The sequence below is a fragment of the Bombus vosnesenskii genome, unplaced genomic scaffold, assembly GCF_011952255.1.
Source record: "Bombus vosnesenskii isolate JDL3184/JDL3185 unplaced genomic scaffold, Bvos_JDL3184-5_v1.1 scf7180000013320, whole genome shotgun sequence".
Classification (NCBI taxonomy): Eukaryota; Metazoa; Arthropoda; class Insecta; order Hymenoptera; family Apidae; genus Bombus; species Bombus vosnesenskii.
Genome location: NW_022882965.1, coordinates 4,922 through 14,411, shown reverse-complemented (window position 1 = coordinate 14,411; position 9,490 = coordinate 4,922).

Genomic DNA, 9,490 nt, shown 5'->3' with positions numbered 1-9,490 from the left:
GAAAAAAGAAACCGGCTGATGAATAAAAGGGAACGAATGGTAAGAGGAAACAGCGGTACGAGGGATACAAAAGGAAAACCGAATGAAATAAAGTAACACGTAAGAATAGAATGAAGCAGACCAGATGTACAAATAAAATAAAATAAAACAAAATAAAACAAAAACATAATGAAAATAAAATTCATAGAAACACGTTGGAGCAAATTAAAAATGGTAAAGATGGACAATTTTCAGAAAACCAGCAACTTGTTTGTCGTAGAACGCAGAATAGAAATGAGTTAAGGAGGAAATAGTAGCGAGAGTACACGATGCCCCTACTTCGCCCTTCCTTTTATAGCGTTTCGTCGGCCAAAAAACAGAGAGAAACGAAGAGACGTGTAGCACGGTGCCTAGAATGGGACAAAGAAACAGCGAACAAGTCAGAGGAGAAACGGAGACGCCGAAAACAGAAAGTCCAGAAATAGGGAGCAAAAAGGAGTCAGAAAAAGATCGTCGGTATTATGTGGTCGGGCCCCTACTTCATCGAAACACGAGCGGGCAAACAACAGGCCGGGGGCCCGCGTGTATCCGCCATTGTTTGGCCCATGTGAGGAGGCATGCGGCCATGTTTCCCCACGTATACCGGGCGACCGGATAAAAAGAGGACGGCGGAAGGGGAGCAGAAGGTGTATGTGAGGTCGACTGGGGAGGGAAGTGGGGACTTGAAGAAGGGTGGAGGCGAACGAGGCCCTGTTAAGTCCCTTGGGCCCCTCGAGGCAACGCATCGATACATGTATAGGTACTGGCCTTTGTGTGCGCTATGTGCATACACTAAACGTCAAAAGTTTCGCTACGTCTATTAGAACGTTTCTGCTTTCTTGAAATTGCTGCCAGGTGTGACGCGACTATATGGGTTTCTGTGGCGCATAGGCCGAAGGGAAGTGAAATATGGCATGATGGAAGCTTAGGTTCAGATAGGTATATCGACATATAACATATTAAAGATTACATTTTGGGGACTTTTGCGAAATATGGGTAGATGGAAGTTCGTATTGATACAAGCATGAGATATGGGCAAAGATTTGCATCGGTAGATACAGGTATATTAATGTGTAAGAAATTGAGAATTACATTTTTCAAGTTTTACGGAATTGTCGCGCGAAAAATTATCCAACGATAAAGCATATACTTATCATAGATACTTAATCGATTGGTAATTACTTCAAATTTCACGCATACTGAAGGTTTGTAAATTGTATCTTTCCGACGAAGAACACTCTTTGAAGAAAATAATCTTCGAAGCTATATTTCATTTCCTAAATGCGTAATAAAAGGAACATCGAGAGATTACAGAGCGTACAGCTTTCTCGTTAGCATACGTACTTATGCGTTTAAGTTTTTGCACGACGGTACATAAGACAGACCGGTATTTGTTCGTTTATCCGTATAGGTATGAATTCGCGAGCGTGTGAGAATGTAAGTAGATATATACGTGTGACTGTCTTAACATTAATTATTGAGTATCGATAGGCATGCACGGCGTGCATTACACGAGCTAGCGCGTAACACGTTTCCCCGCGGACAATTCCGTTCGTGTGTGCTTCAGTCCCTGTAAATTTACGCTTATGCGCGCATCGATTTTTATATTAATTATCGCATCGGTGGTCCGCGAGACACGCTCGGACCGAGAAATCCTCCGAAGCTGTTCGTTCATTTTTCTTCGAGCCTTTCAATGTAAACACCGTAAATAATCGTATTCGCCGATGAGTATCGCGATAGTAACCCAGGCGAATATCTCGTGTGATTAAAATCCAGTATTTTCTTCGACGCCATACTGATTTACAGCAATAACTTCGTTTCATTCGGACGCATTTATCAATCATCGACGATAGGAATCAACAGGATCCGATATTTACTTTGAATTTTTATACCGCTTCTTTTTCAAATGGATTATTCAACCCGTTTCCAAGTACCTTCGTTTTGCGAACACGATAACACTCCATCCATCTGAATTCCCTTTTTTAAAAGAAAATTTCAGTTACTGTCTGATCAAATGAATCCTTCGATCACCTTGCAGGATGAAATTGACGAACGATGAAGCTAATACGATCCAAGTGATATAACACTGTGCATAACAGTGACGATAGCAAACGAATTAAATTTTTACAAAGTAATTTTTTAAGCTACATATTATTTGATTGTGCAGTTTGACTAAAAATTACAAAACCGTAAAAGAGAAATCTACAACTTATAATTTATATCCTATTCAGAAACAAAAAATCATAAATAGTGGCACTGGTGAACTGTAGATTCACATAAATCGAGTTCTACTATACTACGAACATTCGAAAAACCAAAGAATATAAAGAAAACTTGAAAGTATCCATTATTCAACGATGTAATTAACGGATCCACAAATATATTCCTGTACCGATCCCACGCTTGAAACCGTCTTCAACAGCGTATTCGTCGTATTCGAGAAATTAGAGATATTCGTGAGCAGGATCGGTGATGCACGTAAATTGGCATATTTAATTTTTCGCCGAGTAAACATACGTGTAGCCGCAATCACGCGTACTCGCGTGTGTATAAATACGCTCGCAGATATATTCCCATAAATTGACACGTACGGGTGGCCAGAGCTCGACGAGCGGCACACATTGCCGTGCAAACTACACGTTAGCCTGTTGTGTGTGTACAGAAAGGACTGGTTCGGCTTGAAAGCTAATTATAACCCATAACGATCGGTCCATCAAATCTGATCACCTGGACGGCAGAAGATCCTGCGGAACGGCGTCGGTGTATGGGTGACTACCACCAACGAGCCCATGGCTACCATAACGTTATCCACCGACTTGGCAATGCCACGGCTAAATGAAGCTTTTACGCACGCCGTTGGATTGAGTTTGTTATGGGATCAACACTTCCATCGCGCCGCTCCGCGTTAGGCATACGAAGGCCAGCCATCGCTCGCGTATAATCGTTCCTTAAGCGTGGACGTGCCACTTCGACGAGTGAATCGAGAACCTCTTTGTTCCTCCTACTCTCTTCCATAACGCTGACTATAGTCTTCCTTCGCATCTAGATAGTCTTCTCGTTCTTGTGGTGACTAATCAGGCTTGGAGAATCGTTGTATTATGGCTTGCAATCCTTTTGCGTTCCATGGCTGTTAATTTATTTGTCAAACTTTACTCTACTTGAGTAGAATTAATATATATGCAGATCTTTTATGGTAGGGACAATTTATGGAAAACTGTGAGTAATGATAGAAGGTAAGACAGGTCGTGTGATTAAATAGAATATTTATTATGCGGTGTATACTTATTACGAAAATACACTTGTTGTCGATAGACGTTGAAATAATAATTTCGCGAAACATGGTTGACACGTATTATATTGTCATTTTTGCTGCGATTGGAAGGAATGATTTATGAAAATGTGCTTGTACTTTAATGGTTGATTAAGTATATAACGCACACCACTTGGGATTCTAGTCGATGCGTATACAGTGGCTCACGAAAGTATTCGAACGCTTACATTTACAAATTTTAATTAATAAAATGAGGTGTATTAGACTAATTTGTTAAAACAGTGTGGTATTTCTATAAATACGAGAAAGTGTCAAGATTACGTCAATAAAATTTGAAAACGATTCAATAATATTGACAGGAGTTGTGACACATCTATTAGAAACATTCATGATAAATGTTTCAGAAAAGTATTCGAACGTTGTAACACTGTTGATAGTTTTTCATCTTCCTCTGCACCGAATGTAAACATCATCGCTAAATGGAAATATTGGTACGTTCACTTGATGTTAGGATATCGTTTCAGTAACAGTAATGTAAAAGTGTGCACAATAGTATTTAAAATGAATACCAAAAAGTCTGAAATAAAAGTGCGAAAGAGAAATAATATTCCGATTACATGAGGATGGCAAATCATGTAACGAGATTGCCGGAATTGTGAACAGAAGTAAGTCCACAATACATTATATCATAAAAAAGCCAAGGAACGAGGAAACATTTGCAAACAAAGCTCGATCAGGTCGACCAAAGAAATTGACCGGAAGAGAAGAGAAAGTTATCATTTGCGAATGAAAAAAAATCCTACTACATTCGCTCCTCAACTCGCAAGTATGATAGCTGATATGTTTGATAAAGAAGTTCACCCGAAATTATGTCGACGAATCTTACGAAACAATGATTTTCATGGCAGGGTACCGCGAAAGACGCCATATATTAACGCTGTAAATTATAAAAAAAGATTGACTTTTGCAAAAACCTATATTAATAAAGATAATTCTTTTTGGGACAAAGTCATCTTTTCGGACGAGTCAAAGTTTAACATTTTTGGCTCAGATGGTCAAAATTACGTGTGGAGAAAACCAAATACGAAATTGGAAATTCCACATTTGCATGAAACAGTGAAACACGGAGGTGGATCGGTCATAGTGTGGGGGTGCATGGCTGTCAGTGGCACCGGAAATGTGATATTTATTGATGGAATACTTGATAAATATAAGTATTTCAATATTTTAAAAAATAACCTTAAAGAAAGTGCCCGCAAATTACGATTATTGGAAGATTTCCACTTCCAACAAGATAATGATTCTAAGCATACTGCTAGAATTGTGAAAGAATGGATCGTATATAACACACCACACATGTCAATTACTCCACCGCAAAGTCCAGACATAAATCCGATTGAAAATTTATGGGCTGAAATCGGAAAAAGATGAAATAAATTTCATATAATCTCAAAGCAGGTATTGTAAGATGAAATTATAGAAATATGGAACTCTGTTGTGTGTAGTTTTACAAAATCATTGGTTTACAGTATGGAACGTCGATTGAGCCACACTATTGCTGCTAAAGATGGTCCAACAAAATATTAATATTAAATAATATAATAATATATGTAGCGTTCAAATACTTTTGTGAGTCACTTACAATACGTGTTTCTAATAAACGTATCATAACTCCTACCTACGTTGTTGAATCCTTTTCAAATTTTACCGACATAATCTTAAGACCTCCATCTCCCTATTGACATCTGCTTGTCTAAGCAAATTACGTTAATGTACATTATTTCGAGTTTGCATATGTAAGCGTTCAAATACTTTCGTGAGCCACTGTACATTACATATGCACGCAGATAGACGAATTCGCATAACACACGTAGTTACTAGTAGAATTGTAATTTGTTTTCTTTCGAAGGATTTGAAAGAAAGGACGTAGATTTCCATCATCCGTGACTATTGTAGGATTGAAATCCCCAGAACATCATCGAGCAGTTAATAAGAAGAGGAGCAATAGCAGCAGCCGTCGATATCATCAACCTTCACCCTAGTTTCGCTTCATCCCAGCGTATCTAGCGTTCATGAATTCGCGTTGGTTCATCCTCTAATGGGGGAACAAGTTAGGCATAGCGGTGTGGTGAAGGGGTGTGTCGCGACAGATGTTCCGTCCCCGCCGCTAAGGGGATAATTGAGTATTGTAAGGCGACAACAAAATCAAATTTCCTTCTGTATACACACACATTAGTCACCTCCCCTCTGATGGCGAACTCTATTCTCATTGCGAATAGTCAAACGGACGACAGATTTTCGAGGCCTCCTGGTGAATCTTCCTGGGTCCCTGGGTCCAATGTTCAATGAAGAAACGATAAATAATTCAAGCAAATATGTAGTAACGACAACGATTTGTGTATATTATGTGGATATGATTTATGAGTGTTGCAAAACTGTGCAATAGGAAGCGCTGGTCTAGCTTTCAATACGAAGCAACAAGGTGCTTAATTAAAATTATAAGGTTTCAAGTTCTTGGAAATATTACGAGATATGTGAATATGATTATTCGGATTATCCGACGAAATTAAGTAAGAGAAGATTAGAAGATTACATCAGGAAGTTCCAGGAAAAGATTTTTCAAGATCTCTCAAAGTTACGCGAAGATCATTTGAAGGCTATCCAAGGTCATTTGTGTTTCATTCAAGACGTCTTGAAAATCATTCGACACTCATTGAAGATCATCTAAGAATCAAACTCACTTAAATACCACCTAATCACCACCTAAAAAGTTTATTAAACGCATCAAATTCTCAGTGAAGATTTAATTATCCAAGCACCGTTGAATCTTTTGGTAAAATCGCTATTTGAACCAAATACGAGGTGACATTCCGTTTGCACGGATTTTTCCATAGCAACAAATACGATCTGTCCCTGGTCCGAAGGGGACGTTCTTCATTTCAAGGTCGATAGATGGGTCACGAACGAATCGACGAATTGTCGAAACGAATTGGTCTTCGTTGGCAGATGTCCCCTCGTATTCGTCGGTGAATTCTAGCGGTTCGCAAGGATCATCGGTGGTGGTGCGATAAAATGTAAATCGTAGGAGGGACGATGACTGAAAACGATGCGATGAGCGGTTGATCGTAAATCATGGGGATCTACGATTCACTTACCGCTTTTTCTTTTATACCAACGAGCGCAGGCGATATACCGCGGACAGGCAGCAACGTAATTCCACCGATCGGCCCGTAGATTAACCCTTAAACGGACTTATTCGTTCTGACAGACACCCGTGATTCCTTTTTACCTGCATCTCCACGCTTCGCGAGCCATTCCTTTCACGGATCTCCACTCCGCCATTTTCTTCTATTCACCGTTTATTAACCGACAATTTCGGAGAAACAATCTGCTTCTCTTCGTGCAGGATTTTTAACGGATCGGTGTAGCTTTCGTTGAAAATCAACGATGGAATAGCAAAGGTTATCGACCGATTACATACCTATATAGCTTTGCAACTAGGATCACACATGTGTGTTCAATCTTCCTGGTTTTTTATTATAAGAATGTATATAGGTTTTTCTGGACGAGGTTCGCAATGTTGTTGAATAGTATCAAGAAGAAGAGAATAATAAATAGAAATTTAGAATAGAATTTGCAGATGAAATTAATAATTTTAATTGCAATGAAGATATTATCAGACTTGTAAAGCGATGAAAGTACGAAAACGATGTAACTGATTTTGTGGAGAGCAAGTACTATTAAATTTGTGTCTTGAGAAAAAGAGATATTGTACTTATTAGTATAATTATCAAATGTGCTCATAATATTATATTGCCCAATTTAATTATTTTCATACCGTATAGAAAGTAATGAAACTATTTGCTGTAAGAAATTAATCTACATCGTTTTTCTTATTATAAAAAATCTGATTATATTTCAGAATGAACTAACAAAGTTATTAAAAAAAAACGTTAATCTGATGTTGATGAATTTAGCTGGATGTAATTTATGCTAGATAGGAAGATTATATCTATGTTGTACTATCCAAATAATTCAATGTGACCATGATAATTTATCAAAAAAAAGTTTTCTGGACATTTCTCGCATCATACTTTGTTACCAATTTGGTACAGTCCTATATTTTTCTATCAGATTTTCTATCAGAACACGTTCATAAATTAGTGAACTACTAAGTTTTTACAACTTTACTTAGTTTTAGTACTTTACAAGTACTAGCACGTAGGCATAATATAAAAATATTTAGTGATAAGAGTAATAAGAAAATTAAGTGATTGCGGAATTTGTCAATAGGTGGTCTTAGCATATTCTTTTGTTTTGTCAACGTGTTCGAAGCACCTAGCCTATGTCGTTTTCTTGTTGTTTGGACTTCCATCTTTAATTTAGTAAAAAAATTGTATCGATTAGTTATTTAGCTTCGTTTTTATCCCAATGTAAAAATAGAAGAACGAGACGCGCATTTCAGACATATTTTATTGTATCATTTTCGAAAAGGCAAGAACGCATCGCAAGCACACGAGAAGTTATGTGCTGTATATGAGAATGAAGCCTTGAAAGAAAGGCAGTGTCAAAATTGGTTTGCCAAATTTCGTTCTGGTGATTTTTTACTGAAAAATGCTCAACGATCTGACCGTGCAGTTGAAGTTGATGAGACCCATATCAAGGCTATTATCGATTCAGATCGTCATAGCACAACGCGTGAGATTGCAGAGAAGCTCAATATATCGCATACATGCATTGAAAAAAAAATTAAAACAGCTTGGCTATGTCAAGAAACTCGGTTTATGGGTCCCTCATCAGCTTAAGGAAATTCATTCGACGCAACGCATTAGCATCTGCGATTCGCTTCTGAAACGCAACGAAATTGATCCATTCCTGAAACGACTGATTACTGGCGACCAAAAGTGGATAGTTTATAACAACGTTAATGGGAAAAGATCGTAGCTGATGCAAGATGAACCAGCCCAGACGGCACCAAAAGCTGAGATTCACCAAAAAAAGATTATGCGGTCAGTTGTGGGATTATAAAGGAATTCTGTACTTTGAAGTTTTACCAAGAAACCAAACGATTAATTCAAACGTATACGTTGAACAACTCGCCAAACTGAGCGATGCAGTTGAAGAAAAGCGGCCAGAATTGGCAAATCGTAAGGGTGTTGTTTTCCAGCATTATAATGCAAAGCTCCACACATCTTTGGTCATTCGCCAAAAATTATTGGAACTTAGGTTGGGGTGTGTTGTCACATCCACCATATAGCCTTGACTTTGCGCCTTCAGATTACCATTTATTTCGTTCCATGCAGAACTCATTAAATGGCAAAATTTTTAATGACACTGATGATGTAAAATCACATTTAATTCAGTTTTTTGCTGGCAAAAATCAGAGGTTTTATGAACATGGAATTGTGACACTGCCTGAAAGATGCCAAAAGGTCATCGACAAAAACGGACAGTACCTAATTGAATAAAGTTATATTTCTAAGCAAAAATGTTGAATTTCCTTCTTATTTATTTAAAATACGCAATCCCTTAGTTGCCAACCCAAATACTTTATATTTTCCCCTAGAATGCAAGTGGGTTGAGGAGTTTTCACCCTTAGAATGTTGCAGCCTCATTGCCTATTCCATTTATCCCATATTCTACTTCAAACACTTCTTTAGATAGTAATCAGCAACTCCACTTTAACGTAGAATTCAGAATTTATGAACGAACTCCATTCCCCATCAGAAATCGTTTCCGCAGAATCCTTCTAATTCCGCGCTGTTTGCTAATTGACTCCGCAGCAACAGTCGTAAAATCGTCGGAGTAGAACAGCATACCGTTTTTAGGATCGCAATCACGGATCCGTTGGATCGTTGCGATCCTCGTTACGAGAAAAGCGAGCTGTGGGAAAGCAGGAAGCATGATGACCGGCTCGCGGACTTATGGCTTCCCCGAACTTCTGTCAGCGAACCGGTTTCACTGTTCCAACTCTTTCGCGCGAATATTCCGAATAATTAGGCAGCATTTTTTTACCGAATTTGTTGCAATTTACCGAGTCGTTCGAGATTCTTGGCCACCTGATTTCATCGATGATTTAAGGACCTCTTTCACGCACTTCCGCCACCCCTAATCAAGCGGCTGTTGATTGTGCGCCGTGTTATTACGCGAAAGGGGCACCCTGCTCGAACTACCGATCTGATAAAAAAGCTTCACATAGAC